This window comes from Dermacentor andersoni, chromosome 8 (genome assembly GCF_023375885.2).
Source record: "Dermacentor andersoni chromosome 8, qqDerAnde1_hic_scaffold, whole genome shotgun sequence".
NCBI classification, from domain to species: domain Eukaryota; kingdom Metazoa; phylum Arthropoda; class Arachnida; order Ixodida; family Ixodidae; genus Dermacentor; species Dermacentor andersoni.
In genome coordinates this window covers 59,472,114-59,487,991 of record NC_092821.1, presented here as the reverse complement: position 1 = coordinate 59,487,991, position 15,878 = coordinate 59,472,114, and positions in this window count along the sequence as shown.

Here is a 15,878-nt window from a genome sequence, read left to right as displayed (position 1 = left end):
AAGCTGATCGGTCTATAATTTTTCAAGTCATTGGCGTCCCCTTTTTTATGGATTAGGATTATGTTAGCGTTCTTCCGAGATTCCGGCACGCTCGAGGTTATGAGGCATTGTGTATATAGGGTGGCCAGTCTTTCTAGAACAATGTTCCCTCCATCTTTCAACAAATCTCCTGTTACCTGATCCTCCCCAGCTGCCTTCCCTCTTTGCATAGCTCCCAAGGCGTTCTTTACTTCTTCCGGCGTTACTAGTGGCATTTCAAATTCCTCTAGACTATTCTCTCTCACATTATCGTCGTGGGGGATACTGGTACTGTATAAATCTCTACAGAACTCTTCAGCCACTTGAACTACCTCACCCATATTAGTAACGATATTGCCGGCTTTGTCTCTTAACGCATGTATCTGATCCTTGCCTATTCCTAGTTTCTTCTTCACTGCTTTTAGGCTTCCTCCGTTCCTGAGAGCATGTTCAATTCTATTCATATTATAGTTCCTTATGTCAGCTGTCTTACGCTTGTTGATAATGTTAGAAAGTTCTGCCAGTTCTCTTCTAGCTGTAGGGTTAGAGGCTTTCATACATTGGCGTTTCCTGATCAGTTGTTTCGTCTCATGCGATAGCTTACTGGTATCCTCTCTAACGGAGTTACCACCGACTTCTATTGCACCCTCCCTAATGATGCCCATAAGATTGTCGTTCATTGCTTCAACACTAAGATCCTCTTCCTGAGTTAAAGCCGAATACGTGTTCTGTAGCTTGATCCGGAATTCTGTCTACATATATATATTGTTACGATGAAGGCAAGGAAGAACTTCATTTAGACTAGAGGAAGACGAAGTCTGGCAGTTGCTTGAACGCTATATACACCAGTTGTAGATATACTATATTTTACACTCGTGGGCCTGCCTCCTCCCTGCAACATTTTGGTGGAAGGTGCGGGGTACAACCAGAAAACTTCTCAGCGGACGTCATCTACCTGCCGCCACAATGGCAAATCAACCGACACACGCGACAACGTCTCAGCAGCCCTTGCCAACGGTCATCCTCGCTCATCCGCGGGACCCGGGGACATTTTGTGGCACGGACAACGCCGACGTCGAGGACTGGCGTACGATGTACGAGCGAGTGTGCGACAACAGGAGGAATCCGACAATGATGCTAGCAAACGTGATGTTTTTTTCTGAGAGGAACTGCGAAGCAATGGTACGACACACATGAAGCTGACCTAACGAGCTGGGATGTCTGCAAAGAAAAAAATGCGAGAGCTGTTTGGCAGACCTGTCGGTCGTCAGCTGGCAGCAAAAAAAAAAGAACTTGCGTGCCGCGCTCAGACGTCCACGGAATCCTATGTCGTGTACATACAGGGTGTGCTGGCCCTCTGTCGCAAGGTTGATAACAGCATGACCGAGGCAGACAAGATTGGTCACATACGGAAAGGTATTGCACACGATGCCTTCAATCTCCTTATGTGTAAGAATTGTGCCACTGTCGATGCAATTGTCGGTGGCACAACTGTCGGTGCTTCGAACAAGCACACTGTCGGTGCTTCGAACAAGCGAAGGGCCGCCGCGTCGCTCAAACTTTCGACCGATTGCCCAATACCACCGCGACATTTTCTTGCGAAGACTCGCCGCGGTTCGTTCAGCCGACAGGAACAGAAGATATAACGTGCATCGTTCGCCGTGAGCTTGAGGCCATGGCTCCGGCTCCAGTTCGTTCCGACTGTCGGGAAAGCGTGCCCGTTATCTCCCTTATACAAGCGGTCTTTCGGGAGGAAATTGCAAGCTTGGGCATTCCATCTCTCTGCTCGGTCCGCCATACCGCTTACTGCCGACGCAACCACTTGCGCTTCACACCGCTTATGTTCTGCTGAGTTTGCAAGGCTGTCTCCACAGGCGGCTACAAATGTCCTCCTGACGCCCTGTCCTCCCGTACCTGATGGCGAGTAGGTCGTGTCACCCCTTACTGACGTGTTTTCGCGCAATATTGCCCTACCGAGCACCCTAATCCAGATCCACAAAAACTTCGCTCGCGTGCCCTTCCTTAGTTTTGGATATTCGTCGCATGTGCGGCCACACGGTATCGCCATAGCGCATATCACTCCTTTGGAAGAATTTGAGATTTCTTCTTTGACCTCCGAATCGTTCCTCAGTACCAACGGACCTTTGTCACCCACTCCTTCGTACTCGACGCCTGTGGACGATGTTTCTAAGATGATCGCCCTTGACCTTCCTTTCGAGCAAACAACAGCTCTCCGTCACCTCCTGTCTTCTTATCGGGACATCTTTGATTTGCACGACCGTCCACTTGGCCAGACATCTGTTGACACGCATCGCATCAACACCGGTGACGCCAGCCCCATTCATAGGCGCCCATATCGTGTCTCCGCAACAGGAAGAGCCATCATACAGAAAGAGGTAGACAGGTTGACGGACAAGGACATCATTGAACCTTCCAGTAGCCCGTGGGCATCACCAGTTGTCTTAGTAAAGAAAAAAAGACAACTCGTGGCGCTTCTGCGTTGAGTACCGTCACCTCAACAGGATAACAAAGAAGGATGTTTATCCCCTGCCTCGCATTGATGACGCTCTTGACTGCCTTCACGGATCCCAATACTTTTTATCAATTGACCTCCGCTCCGGCTATTGGCAGATTAGCGTCGATGAGATGGACCGCGAGAAAACCGCCTTCGTCGCACCGGACGGTCTGTACCAATTTAAAGTCATGCCCTTTGGATTGTGCAATGCGCCAGCTACATTCGAGCGCATGATGGACTCTCTCTTGCGCGACTTGAAGTGGTCTACGTGCCTCTGTTACCTCGACGATGTGATTCTGTTTTCCCCGAACTTTGAGAGCCACCTGCGGCACCTCATAACCATACTCTCCGTGTTTCGCAGGGCTGGCCTTCAGCTAAACTCCTCCAAGTGCCATTTCGGTCGCCGTGAAATTGACATGCTCGGCCATCTCGTAAACGCCGCCGGAATCCAACCTGATCCACAGAAACTTCACGCCGTGCGAAATTTTCCTGTAACTTGTTCCACAAGCGATGTCCGTAGTTTTCTGAGCTTATGCTCTTATTTCCGGCAATTTGTGAAAAAATTTGCCGACATCGCTCACCCTCTTACTGACCTTCTTAAGAAAGACGTATTTTTCTCTTGGGGACCACTACAGGAGAAAGCCTTCTCTACCCTGATTGAGAGGCTTACAACTTCCCCGATCCTGTCACACTTTGATCCTTCTGCGCCCACTGAAGTGCGAACTGACGCAAGTGGTCATGGCGTCGGCGCTGTCCTCGCTCAGCGTCAACAGGGCCAAGACCGTGTCATCGCTTACGCTAGCCGCCTTCTTTCTACGTCCGAGCGAAATTGCTCCATTACTGAGAGAGAATGTCTCGCGCTCGTATGGGCGGTCGCGAAATTTCGACCGACCTTTTCGGTCGGAGCTTCCGCGTCGTAACTGATCATCACGCCCTCTGCTGGCACTGCTCTTTGAAGGACCCAACTGGACGACTTGCACGTTGGGCATTGCGTCTACAAGAATATATATTTTCTGTTATGTATAAATCAGGGCGCCTGCATAAAGACGCTGACTGCCTGTCCCGCAATCCCGTTGATCAACCGGACGATACCGATTCAGACTCGGACATCAATGTTCTATCCCTCTCGGGCTTCCTCCATATTGGCGACGAGCAGCGCAAAGATTTTGTTCTTCGAACACTTATGGAACGCCTAAGCTCCTCGCCCCATGACCCGTCCCTCCGGATGTTCACCTTGTGCGATGGAACTTTATACCGTCGTAGCGTTCGTCCTGACGGCCCGGAGCTCCTCCTAGCCGTTCCCAAGCACCTTCGACTCGCCGTGCTCCAGCAACTTCACGACGCTCCTACTGTTGGACATCTGAGCATCACCCGTACTTACAAGCGCCTGCGGCGCCGCTTCTTCTGGCCCGGCATTTATCGCTCTGTGCGCCGTTATGTCGCTTCTTGCGACCTGTGTCAGCACCGGAAGACGCCCGCGATGCCTCCCGCTGGTTTGCTTCAACCAATTGATATCCCTACAGAGCCCTTCCAAGTGGGCCTTGACCTCCTTAGCCCCTTTCCGATTGCCATCAAAGGAAACAAATGGATTGCTGTAGCGACCGATTATGCCACGAGATATGCCATCGCATGAGCTCTGCCAGCCAGCTGCGCTACAGATGTTGCCGACTTCTTCCTATACGACCTCGTCCTGCACCACGGCGCCCCTCGCAAGTTGCTGACCTATCGCTGCCACTACTTTCTATCGAAGGTCGTCGATGATCTGCTCCGCTCATGTTCTACAGGACACCAGATTGCTACCGCGTACCAGCCTCAAACGAACGCCCTCACCGAGCGACTGAACCGCACACTAACTGAAATGCTGGCCATGTACGTTTCCGACGATCACCGCGACTGGGACGTCGCTTTACCATGCATCACTTTCGCGTACAACTCGTCCCGTCACGACACTGCCGGATTTTCACCATTTTAGCTTTTGTATGGCCGCAACCCCACCTTGCCCTTTGACACGTTGCTACCTTCCGCAGTACAATCACCCAGCACTGGTTACGCTCGCGATGCTATTGACTTAGCCGCCCAGGCCCGATATGTCGCCCGTCATCGCCTCACAGTCTCGCAAGCTTCTCAAAAGCGACGCTACGACCATCGGCACCGAGACCATCATTTTTCACATGGTTCCCTTGTCCTTCTCTGGACGCCTTCACGTCGCGTCGGCTTGTCGGAAAAGCAACTTTCCCGTTATTCTGGTCCGTACAAGATCTTACGCCAAATGACCGACGTAACATATGAGATCGCCCCAGTCGGTCAGCCTTCAGTGCCTCCCAACGTTACCAGCGATATTGTTCACGTCGCCAAGCTCAAGCCCTATGTTCCCCCATGAAGCGAGGCTCTATAACTTGCACTGGGACGGAGCTACCTCGGCGAGAGGGTGATGTTACGGTGAAAGGAAGGAAGAAGTTGATTTAGACTAGAGGAAGACGAAGTCTGGCAGTTGCCTGAACGCCATATACACCAGTCGTACATGTACTATATTTGACACTCGTGGGCCTGCATTCTTCCTGCCACATTTATATAAATATATATATATATATATATATATATATATATATATATATATATATATATATATATATATATATATATATATATATATATATATATATATATAAAGCACAAGAATTCTTTTCGAATCTGTGACTACAAAAGAAGCAAAGTGAAAAAGCACGAGACAAGAAAGATATAAGAAAATTCAAAACAACGACAACAATGTTTTTACCGGTGCCGCTAATCCATATTGCACATCGGCAAGCTAGAAGTAGCAACAAGCTTCCGAAATAGAGTCGGAGGCCTGCTGGACTGCCTGGCGAGAAAAGACGTTTCAAACCGAAAGCACCGAGAATTCGACTGTGACAACATAATCCCCAATACAAGCCGGCACACTGGAGGTAGCGATCTTCGCAAACCATAACGAAGGAAATCAATGTCGTGTTCTAGCACAGAACTTAGAGCCGATTAGCTCAAACATCACATATATATTAGAGTTTGTAAATTATGCTGTGTACGTCACGTCATTTATCCTGTGAATTTATTAATTTTCAACGAGATTATGCGACAGTGCTTCTTTAAATTACTCTTATTTATGCACATCTAATTGTCCAGTTATGCTCTTCATGCTAAAACCAGTAATTCTTTCTTCTTGACAGTTTGTTGAAACTAATCTAATCTGTGTGTTATATCTGAGTTCGTAAAGCAGGTCCCAATGCAGTCTTCGGCACCTCCTTCTGTGTATTAACATCCTGTAATCTTTCTAATCATCACAGTAAAACCGATTCTTATTCAGAATGGGCATTGCATCTTGTCCATCTTCCGGTAAATTGAGTGAATGCACACTTTACCATGACATCGATAGTCTCGCGCGCAATCTCCACCTCCGGGAATACCTCCACGGCCGCGCAAATAATGCAGATCAGAAAATATTGTTCGGCTTGGACAAATCATGGTAGCCAAGTGAGCTGAGGGACAAACACTTTCACATGTATATATCAGTAGTCCCAAAAGATATAATGAAAGCCTACGCCGAATGTCACCCAATTCATAGCAGCTTATCAAATGCAGAACTGTGTGCACTTAAAGACCTCCGCAACGAGCCCAACATTGCAATCAATCGTGGCTGCCAGAGGGGATGGAAATTCCTTCTAACAGGCCAGAGTACATATAAGAGGGGTGGTGGCAACTGTTAGAGAAAAAATTCTACTGTGAACTCCCTATCAATTTCACTCAGTGGGTTTCAAAATAAAATGCCACTGGGTCGGGGTTAGCTAAAAAGCAGGAGAACACTAAAAAGGATGTTGCTAGCATACTTTGTGTCCTGTCGCTTTGATGTGCTAGTAAAGATACACAAACCAAGATATCCTGGTAATCCAATAGTATCCAACAAGAATACGTCTAACAAAAAGTATATAAGAACTCTTTATCTAACTGATAGAAGGCATCCGAGAGCTAATCCCTTTCTATTTGAAGTGTGCAAACCACTTTATCCACAATATTTATAGCCCGAGCATGCCAGCCGATAGTTTTTGGTGACCATAAGCGTCTCATACTTTTACACAAACATTCCTCGTTGTGGTGCAATAGTAGCGACGGTAACCGCGTATGAGAAGTCAAGCCCTTGTGTCAATGTGTGTGGCAAGGCTTTGTCTGCCTGTCTGGATATCGTACGAAATATTAACCATATTGAATTTAATCACACACACTTCCTCCAGGTCAGTTGCACTCGGAAAGGCACAAAAATTACCAGTAACTTTGCGTGCATTTTCATAGACTCTATCGAAATTCACTTTATTGAAGAACGCACTCTAAAGCGTTGATAATAGAAAAACATTCTGTTATGACATAATTCTCACGTGGAAGTAAGACGAGGAAGGCCTCCATTATTTCATAAATCGCATTTCAGCGCGCTCCATCCATCGATAAAATTCATTCATAGTATTTTCACTACTAGTATCCGTGTCTTGGACGTCACTGTCTCGCTGGAAAAGGATCACATGTCCGCAAACCTTCCCAGGAAGCTTACAGACCGACAACAATACATACACGTAAAAGCAGCCTACCGCTACATTTTAAAACCGGCATCGCATACTCAACCTTACAGGTACCGCCTAATTTCTTATGACAACCTGCAATTTGAGAAACACTCCCAATGAATAAAGTATAACCTATCGCATCAAAATTACAGAGAATGCATCATTGACGACGTCATAAACGTAATCGTACAGCGTGAACCAGAATGACATAATCGAGGAACCGAAGGGACAATCCATCGCTACCTCCCGAACAGATCTTTTATTAACCTATTCAGTGTCATTGTCACGGGTGAGCAACATACTTTCCTCCCACATTATTATGGTTAGATAGAGTTATCAAGTGGTGTCTATCTGCATGAAACCATCTCGCACCTGCCTGTCAGCACCTGCCTGTCATAGCTAAAAGGCGCCCAGCTATAATCGAGTCAGGGTGTTATCGCTGGTGAAAAGCTCGATGCAAGGTGTGCCCACATATGGTTACAATGCGTTTCAAAGGGAAGCTGCCCAGATTTAACATTCAAAATTACCGAAAACCTTGACTGTAACTGCAGCAACGTATCGTACAAACTACACTGCAACGTCTGCGGGCAAGAACACATTCCACAAACTGACACGTGATTTTTCTTGCGCTTGAATAGCCGCTGATACTACGGGGCTTCACAACTTACCCTGCCCTTATCAAGGCACCTACGCCTACCGAAACAAACTCGACCCTATTCTACTGCAGTCCGGCTTTCGCAACACGCATGAGCGGGAACAGCGCAAAGGCTACTTTATTTTTAAATTGCAGGCATTAGCAGACACCATCAATAAGGACCCTGGAAGACTATCCTGCCTCAGGGAAGTAACATAAAGAGGAAGCTGTTTTAGAGGAGAATGTAGCATCCTCCACCCATAACTTTATTGGGACAATGCCTACTGAAAACGGCACTACTCGAAAAAAAGGTTTCTTTTCTGTTTCTTCAACTCCCCTATCACCCTCCTCACGTATAGGTTAGCAAACTGGACAAAGTCTCGTTAACCTTTCTGCTTTTTCTTCCTCCCTTCTCTCATAGTCTCCGCAGTTTCGCCTAGATGAAGGTCATTATCATCTTCCCTCCTACACGTGTAAATTACATGGGTTTACAGAGTGTCGTAGTTTCACACGAAAGGGGCATCGACTGCGATAGCAAATTAGCAGCAGCCATACCAATGAAGGTGGTATTTTTTTCAGCCGTATCAACTCGTAAATGATGTCAGCGTGCACAGGAAAGATGAGCACGTGACACTCGATAACCACGGACACTTGCTGTCAAAGCGCAGGCGTGAGGAAACGTGGCAGCAGCAGCGAACGAAGCGACCTTCGTGCTGTCTATCACTTCCACGCAGTGAGAGCCGAGAACACAGCGCACAGAGCCACGACCCGCTCACGCACCTAGACTCAGCCTCTAACGCAGAAATCTCTCAAGGTACGGTAGCGCAACCTCTCGCAGACGCCACATGCTCAATTGCAGCAGGAGTGGAACGTCGCCCCCAGCCCTCTCCTCCCACCGGTGCCTCACAACGTTGGGTGCCGCGCGCGCGACGGAAGACGGCGGGCTTTCTTCCCTGTCACGCGGGTGAGAGAGAACCGCGATCGTGGGCTCCCCTCGCACGCTTTCACTGGTACATAGTGAATAGGGCGCGGCGACGGTGCTAGCGCCCTTGGAATTTAAACCGAATCCCACGGCGACGCCGAAGCCGATGGCAGAAATGCGCTTGGAGTGTCCATATAATTGATATCACCATAAAAGTTCATTAAGAAGCTGAAATAGAAAGAGGCGCTCGACGCCCCCTCCGGTGACCATACCGCTTCCCGTTTACGACCATTCTTCGTGCACTGCCCTACCGGTGGAAAAGGCGGTGCGGGCGCTCGCCGATTAGTGCCTGTGGGGTATCTGAGGGCGACCGGGCCTTCGCCCACGTAGCGCGGGTTCATTATTTCCGCTGCCGCCGTCATACGCTTGCAGTCTCCCTTCCCCTAACGGTGCTGTCCGAGAAATCCACGCTAAGCTGCCCGCGACCGCCCCTAGCTTGCGCGCTGGTACGGGGTTCCCTCAGCAAGTGCTTTGTAACTCGACATAAATCGCCGCCATGGCGTCCTCTGGCATCTCTCTGCTGGCTCTTCATCAGTTTGGATCCCCTACGGCACACGGGCTAAAGTTTTTGTAACGGCGTCCATTGTAGAAGCACATCAAAAGCGCCCGAATGGGCGGGCCGCCTTTTCTTTCAGATGTTCTCGAGGATGAGGGGAGACGCCGTCGCTGAGGCACCATGCTACCACGACTAAAGAACACACAAACATTGAAACTGCACTAAAGAAAAGAGTTCCACTCTCGTAGCTACTCGCATAAATAAACTAAGTTTTGTTTACGACAACTCCTCCGTTGTGACATTATATATATATGTATATATATATTCGCTTTTTTGTGAATCTAGTGCAGGTGTCCTCAAATTCAAGCCCAGCGTGTTCCCCAGAGAGACACCAGTAAAACCACGAGGACGTTTTCACACTTGCGCAGCGCTTGCGCACTGTCTCTACTGCTTACATAACATTGCAAGTGATTTAGATATAGGCTATAGTTTATTTATTTTACTGTACTAATGCCCTCCACGCCATAGGTATTATTGAGAGCAATCGCTACAGCATTTCAATAAATTATAACAGTATTATAAAGAAGAAATCTGTATACAATAAATAGGTAGGTTGAACACTTAAGTATACAATGATATCTGCGTCAGAACGAAAGTGCTGGTTCGCGAAGGAACTGCATGTGCGGGAAGATGGTTCCAGTCGAGTGATGTTGGTCGCATGAAATATTCACAGCATGGTCTCGTTTGGCATGACAAAATACCAACATATCTTGAATGACAAATCCCAGTCGGTACGTTGAAGGTGAATAATTAGGCTGTCGCAATGAGTAAGAATCAAATTCTAAATTTTGTGTAATAAACTCACCTGGAGGAACAAGGAGGAAGGAACCAGGGGGGCGCCATTTTTGTTGAAAACGACCTTAGATATCCAGCAAGCAATAAGGCTAAGGAAAGCATAAGGGTGATTATCTGTGGCTCAAATTTAAATGGGGAAAATAAGGACCAAAAATGGAAATGAAAGTGGACGAAAAGATCATTTGTCGCCGGTGGAGACACAACCCAGTGTGATCGCATTACGCTTGCGATGCAATACTAATTGTGCTACAGCGACGGCCACCAACACGGGCATTAAGTTGGGTATCGATGTGTACTACATCTTGCCATGGGAGTGTTAGCCAGGGTCATTCCATGCCATGGTGTGTGTTTGTGAAACACCCTTTTTTGCCCGAAGGCATTACATAATACGCACACTTAGGAGAACAGGAACTTGGCTAATAAAAACTCGTCTGTTGCAGGGCTGTTAATTATGCAAACAGGAGCACGAAACCACAGGGGCACATTTCTGATCATACCGACCACATAAAGCCAGCACGCAATGAAGCATATGGGTAATTAGCTGTGGTTCAAATAGAAACGTGAAAAATAATGAAGAAAGGGGGAAATAAAAGTGGACAACGTGATACAGTGTCGCCGGAACCTTCGCATTATGATGGCTTTCTAAGGTCGAAACTCACTTGAAGAAATTCATAACGAGTAGCAAGGGGCGGCAGCTCAAGCGAGTTTTTCGTGACGCTTATGCTTGCTTGGCGTCTGTGGTTATGCAGAATCCCACGAACAGAATTCTTTTGGAGTACTTCAAGGGCATGAATTACATTCGCAGAGCCGGGATCCCATAAAGATGCGGGATATTTGACTTTGCTAAGAGTTATTGTCATCTGCAGTAGTAGTTTTAGTGAGACATGTGCGGAGGAAATGTAATGTCGAATGTATGCCTGCCTGCGGTTGACGTAATTCCGTATTCTACTAATCTCCATAGACCAAGTTAGACATGTGGAGATGTGTGCGCCTAAGTATAGGTAAGAGCTAATGGACAGGAGAGGATTGTCTTGAACCAATTAAGCGGAATGGGAAGATGAAATCCGGAAATCACGTACAACATTTTACCATTTATTTCCGTTGGCAGGTCATGCGTGTAGATATATATATATATATATATATGCATATATATATAGAGAGAGAGAGAATCTGTATTTGTTATTGCCGTGACGTTAGTTAGGTCGTTAATTATTTCGTGAAACACAACTTATTTAGCCGCGAATAGTCGCATATATAGAGACACAGTGAGGCAGGTCAACCTAATCGAGAGCAAAAGGTGACAGAAAACGGAATCCTGCGGCGCAGCAAAGTGGTAAATAAGTCCATTAGCTGTTACAAGCTGCGAGTAGCTAAAGGGGGATGTTAGAAAAATCTATCGACGTTATAATCAAGTTTAATTTGCTTGAGTCGAATCATTAGCAATGTGTCCCTTACGTTCCCCAACGCCTTTGGTAAGTCAATACAAACACAGTCACCCAATGATTAGCGCTTTCAAATGAATTGAGGATTGGTCAGTAATAGATATCAGTAAAAGAGTTGTGCTTGAAAAGATATGTACTTGCGAACAGCATGTAGCGCTTCACGAAGAAACAATTGTATTCCTAAAAACGTGGCATTGTTCCGTTACTGCTACTTTCAGCACAAATATTTTGCGTGGGTAAGCTGAGATCAGTACAGTCCATCTAAGCGTTCATATTAGATTTGTACAACAGTACTTCCGTATGAAAAAAGAGCTTCTGGTGCACATTCACATACGCTTTCTTTAGAAGCTTTACTGCAAGTGTCATCGCATAGCTGCAGTTAATTTGAGCAATCACGAGGCGTTAATGTTTCGCTCTATTTACAATTGTAACATTACTGTGAAGTCATAAAACTATTCAAATGCTGCAAACTTTCCTGAAATTGAAGCAACGCTGAATTTACGTGCGACCCACCCGTTTTATGTATACATTGAGCTTCAAAGTATTTATTTAGAAACAAAATTACAAAGAAAACGCGCTATAGAAATCAAATGCACTCTTAAACTTTTATGTCACTAATGCACTTTGCATGTTACACGCACCCGGCGTATTTTGGAACGAGCGTTGTACGCGCTCCAATTTCGAATTCGGCTGAAAAATGTGGCTCAGAATAGTACAATAATGTAAATAAGTGCAGCACAACGGGAGCAGGGACCACTTTTTTTCCCGCAGCAAAGTGTCATGCTCTTGATGTGCAGGAGCGTAGGGATACTCTCGGGAATAACTCTCCCCTTTCCTCTAGGGCTGCGAGCTCTGGAGTATGCGGCAAACCTGTTTACAACGCAGCTTCGCAACTTTAGTTTCTCCCTGGCGGGAACGAACCATATGTAGAAACACTAGTACGCAAACACTTCGATCTCCTCGTTGTCGGCGGTGCCGCCTGAAGGAATACCCTAGTGTTGCCCTCCAACATCGAGTCCTTATAGTTGTTATGCACAAGGTGAACTCGCTTTGGTTGCGCCACCTGTCTACATTTTCCTGCTAGTGGAGACAGAACCAATAATACGATAGTCCGGAAAGGTATATGCCGGAATACTGCGAACATTGCACTTTTCAATCCTATACCGTACGCAAAAACAAAAAAAAAAACGCGTACGATGGTATTGCATTTTTGACCCTTCCGAATGCGACCACAGTGGCCAGGAATTCCAGCCCCGTCCTCGTGCTCAGCAGCGCAGCTCCATAGGACCTGCGAGACTAAGGTGATTACGCGAGAAAAATGAGCCAGCGTAGTTTTCCGGTGACCTTTCTTCGTAAACTGTTTGACACTGCGTATGTAATGCACCAAGATACTAAATACCTTCAAGTTTGCATGCGGAAATAATTATTGCAATGCACGTCGGTTTCAGATAAATTTGAGAGAAAAACAAATATAGGCGTTTTAATGCAGGCACAATTAAGAGGAAGCTTCAGCTCAACTTCTGCCCCTTAAAGAATACACAAATACATGCGGTAAGAGTATTTTTTGTCAGCAGCGGTTTCATGAAATTTCATTAGGTTTGTTGAATTTATAGGAAAAATGTAATATCTAGCGGCTTGAGCGAGTGTATTTTTAAGTTCAACCATGAATGTTTTAATTACCACTCACCGCAAGGCGCTTCGAGTGAGGTGCGGTGGCTTGACAAAACAAGCGAACATCGCGCGGTCAATAAGTATGCATTGGACGAAGAGCCAGCAGAGCAGAGGGCTTGACAACTATATTCAGTCGGTGCTAGCCGCGAGTGTAATTTGCGTGCTGCCTCCCGGCCATCTCCGCGCAAGGCCGTCTTCGTGTTCCGTCTGAATGCTTCAAGTCCGCCGATGATGTATCTGGTGTCATTAAAGCACCGCTTGGCAACAAAGATTTCCTGTCTACAAAATTGCAGAAAAAGTGCGTTTCTGCTGCGGGATCTCAGATCGATAAGCCACTTGACACTGACATTTGGCTGGGAGGCAGCCTTTTCCGACCTTTCCTGTGTCGACTAAGTGCGGTCAGTCAAAGTGCTGTTATTTTCTTGGCCATGTCGTCGGGGACACAAGACTCCGTCCCGTTAGGTTCGTCAACCTAAATGCCGAAACTACCATGGATAACCCTGCTGAAATTTAGTCCCTACTTTTTGAGTGCCAATTCTAACATTGCAAGTAGAAGCCAAATGTTGCTTCACAGTGATATGAGTAACCGAGAAATATTTGGTTACGGCTACCATGTCTTTCGCAAGGGTCCCTTTTCAAGAAAAAAGTGGAGTAGTGGCTCTTGTAAAAAGTTATATTCTGCGTGTGGATATTATGCCTATGAACCAACACGATGCTCTGTGGGTAAAACTGCAATATGGCTGTCGGTCTTTTCTAGTTGGAAGAGTGTATAGGTGTCCAAATACAGACGTTGATCTTTTGGGGGTATTGACAATGTACTTTGGGTCCAATCCTCGTTTTCCAGATTCGTTCTACTGGCCGGAGACTTCAACCTGCCACCCGTGCATTGGAGAAGCATGCTGGCTACGACGAATTATGGACACTCTTAGGTGCTTCTAAATGTTGCGTGTCGATATAGCCTACAGTAAGCTGTCACAGGCCCTACATTCATTGACATTTAGTGCTGCTAGTTGCTTCATTTGTTCTCTGTGTCAGATTCCGTGCGGCGGTTTGACGTCAATGCGAGTGTCGACGATGGTATATCAGACCATAGCAGTCTCCTCTGTGAGTTTCAAGGCTTTAATTTTGAATTAGGGTCAGAAGGAGAGAAGTGCTTTAGAGACTACAGCATGGAGAGTGACGTCGACATAGTAGACTATTTAGAAGTATTGTTGCAGAAGTTCATACTCTTGACAGAAGCAAGTACCTGCCCACACGCTATCACGCTTGTTTAAAGTCGCGCTGTACGCAAGCGCACCGATGTTGAACGTAATGCGTAGAAAAACAATTGGAAGTTCAACGCCATAGCGCCAGAAATCCTTCGCCGTAAGCAGAAGATCAATCGAACCCAAAGAAATATCGGCAACACCATCAGCAGTCTTGGCGTCATGCGTAGTGAACTTAGTTGTATGACATGCAGGCCTGCTTCAAATTCTTGGATGTGACACTGCACACTTTCTTGACAGAAAACAAGAAAAATAGTACCACCTGTCTTGCAAGGAAGAGCCAGCACATACGAATAAGCTCAATGACATCATCATTAAAGATAAGATGTGAAAACCTCAAGAGTTCAACAATTTCGTTTCAATCGTGTACACGTGCGACAACGACGAGTTTCCTATTTTCATTGTTCAGCCTTTTGAACGGCGTTACATTGTTCTTATCAATGAATGCGTCTTTATATTTTTGTTACGACGTCATGATAAAACGTCATGCTGACCTGCCAACATTCATTATACCTTCTTGCGCCAATATACCAAACGGTGCTTCGAAATGTCGCGCATTATTTTGCTCATAACATTTTCACAGGCGGCGTCTGAGGCGACAGGAACACTGCGACAGCTATGCCAATTCTCAAACCTGGTAGTCGCCTAGACGGAAAAAATTACAGGCCAGTTTCACTGTTTTGCTCCAGTGGAAAGAGATCGAAACATTTCTTGTGTAAACATTTTACGCTATTAATTAAAAGAATATCTTTTATTGATAAAACACCATGTTTTTGACGTGGGCTATCAACAGTTACCCAGCTCCTACACACGGTTCATATGGCAGCGTCAACAATCTACCAATTCGACCAAGAAAACATTATATTTCTCGACATCGCGAAGACGTTTTACGCTGTGTCGCACCGAAATTTCTTGCACAAATTAAATTGCCCTGAACAATAATACAGCAATAATGAAATTGCAGGCTGTATCCTCTCTTGTTTCAATAATCGCACGCAATACTGGGCACTGATGACGGGGCATTTCGAAAAGCTAACGTTCTTTGCGGCGTCCCACAAGGGTCTTTAACTCAGCCCTTATTATACCTAATATTTATCAACGACCTTCAAATTCAGCCCTCTTCCCGAGGTTCGGTACGGCTATTTCGCCGTTGATTATATCTTGTTCATGGAAGTTTCTACTTATGATGGCCAATGTCGTCATGATGATTGGCTTGTTAACGTTTCATTGTGGTGCGGGAAATGGCGAACGGTTTCAAATCCTGCCAAATACGTGCAAATGGTAATAACCAACAACGCGCAGTTTATGTCGTCTTTCAGGCTACTTTAACGACGTGCGCTTTGAAAAAGTTAATGAATAGAAGTATGTCGGTGTAGCGATTGCACCAAGCTTGAGGTGGAACCTGCACAATAAAGAA